The following is a 2,500-nucleotide window of genomic DNA, read 5'->3' on the forward strand; positions in this document are numbered from 1 at the left end:
CCCCCTATAATAGCTAAATATGCAAAAGCCACTTTTGTACAAGTAGATACACTTTTTTTGAGTAGACATAAGTTCTGTTTTGGGACCTAGAGAACGAATTTTCACGAGATTTTTTGCAGGGATCCTCATAAAAATGGTACAACATTGCCTGCAAAAAATTAGAATTTTTCGACATGGGGAAGTATTTTTTTTATTTTTCCAAAGACCCGAAATGTGGAAAATCGGGAAAAATGGAAAAACCTATCTAGACACCGTATTTTTGCGTGATTTTTTCCAGTCCATCCCATAATAATATCAAGAAGGTGCCCACCAAGTTTCGTTAGGATTGGCCAAGGTTTCGAATTTTCATGAATTTTTTTCAAAACCCTCTATTTTCCAACATTTCAAAAATTCAAAACCACATCAAGATGGCTTGGTTTTGATACCAAACTTTCTAGACCTCATTCTGCATGCATTTGTGACACTTTCCAACCAACAAAACTCAAAAACCACCACTTTGAAAATTTCATGATTCTTGGCACACCACCAAGTCACAAAATCAAGCCAAAACACCAAAATCTTGGAACTTGGCTATGCACCAACCATGCCAAGATCAATTCCTTTTGATCCCAAACTTCTCCCACATCACTTTGAAGGCATTTGTGAGGATTGAGTCCGGCCACTTTTCCAAAACCATGATTTTCGTTTTTCACCAAAATCACCACCAAGTCACAAAATCAAGCCAAAAATCCAAAATCATGGAACTTGGCTATGCACCAACCATGCCAAGATCAATTCCTTTTGATCCCAAACTTCTCCCACATCACTTTGAAGGCATTTGTGAGGATTGAGTCCAGCCACTTTTCCAAAACCATGATTTTCGTTTTTCACCAAAATCACCACCAAGCCACAAAATCAAGCCAAAACACCAAAATCATGAACTTTGCTATGCACCAACCATGTCAAGATCAATTCCTTTTGCTCCCAAACTTCTCCCACATCACTTTGGAGGCATTTGTGAGGATTGAGTCCAGCCACTTTTCCAAAACCATGATTTTCGTTTTTCACCAAAATCACCACCAAGTCACAAAATCAAGCCAAAAATCCAAAATCATGGAACTTGGCTATGCACCATGGAACTTGGCTATGCACCAACCATGCCAAGATCAATTCCTTTTGATCCCAAACTTCTCCCACATCACTTTGGAGGCATTTGTGAGGATTGAGTCCAGCCACTTTTCCAAAACCATGATTTTCGTTTTTCACCAAAATCACCACCAAGCCACAAAATCAAGCCAAAACACCAAAATCATGGAACTTGGCTATGCACCAACCATGCCAAGATCAATTCCTTTTGATCCCAAACTTCTCCCACATCACTTTGAAGGCATTTGTGAGGATTGAGTCCAGCCACTTTTCCAAAACCATGATTTTCGTTTTTCACCAAAATCACCACCAAGCCACAAAATCAAGCCAAAACACCAAAATCATGAACTTTGCTATGCACCAACCATGTCAAGATCAATTCCTTTTGCTCCCAAACTTCTCCCACATCACTTTGGAGGCATTTGTGAGGATTGAGTCCAGCCACTTTTCCAAAACCATGATTTTCGTTTTTCACCAAAATCACCACCAAGTCACAAAATCAAGCCAAAAATCCAAAATAATGGAACTTGGCTATGCACCAACCATGCCAAGATCAATTCCTTTTGATCCCAAACTTCTCCCACATCACTTTGGAGGCATTTGTGAGGATTGAGTCCGGCCACTTTTCCAAAACCATGATTTTCGTTTTTCACCAAAATCACCACCAAGTCACAAAATCAAGCCAAAAATCCAAAATCATGGAACTTGGCTATGCACCAACCATGCCAAGATCAATTCCTTTTGATCCCAAACTTCTCCCACATCACTTTGAAGGCATTTGTGAGGATTGAGTCCAGCCACTTTTCCAAAACCATGATTTTCGTTTTTCACCAAAATCACCACCAAGTCACAAAATCAAGCCAAAAATCCAAAATCATGGAACTTGGCTATGCACCAACCATGCCAAGATCAATTCCTTTTGATCCCAAACTTCTCCCACATCACTTTGGAGGCATTTGTGAGGATTGAGTCCAGCCACTTTTCCAAAACCATGATTTTCGTTTTTCACCAAAATCACCACCAAGTCACAAAATCAAGCCAAAAATCCAAAATCATGGAACTTGGCTATGCACCAACCATGCCAAGATCAATTCCTTTTGATCCCAAACTTCTCCCACATCACTTTGGAGGCATTTGTGAGGATTGAGTCCAGCCACTTTTCCAAAACCATGATTTTCGTTTTTCACCAAAATCACCACCAAGTCACAAAATCAAGCCAAAAATCCAAAATCATGGAACTTGGCTATGCACCAACCATGCCAAGATCAATTCCTTTTGATCCCAAACTTCTCCCACATCACTTTGGAGGCATTTGTGAGGATTGAGTCCAGCCACTTTTCCAAAACCATGATTTTCGTTTTTCACCAAAATCACC

The sequence above is a fragment of the Phaseolus vulgaris genome, chromosome 3 (genome assembly GCF_051622355.1).
Source record: "Phaseolus vulgaris cultivar YP4 chromosome 3, ASM5162235v1, whole genome shotgun sequence".
Lineage (NCBI taxonomy): Eukaryota > Viridiplantae > Streptophyta > Magnoliopsida > Fabales > Fabaceae > Phaseolus > Phaseolus vulgaris.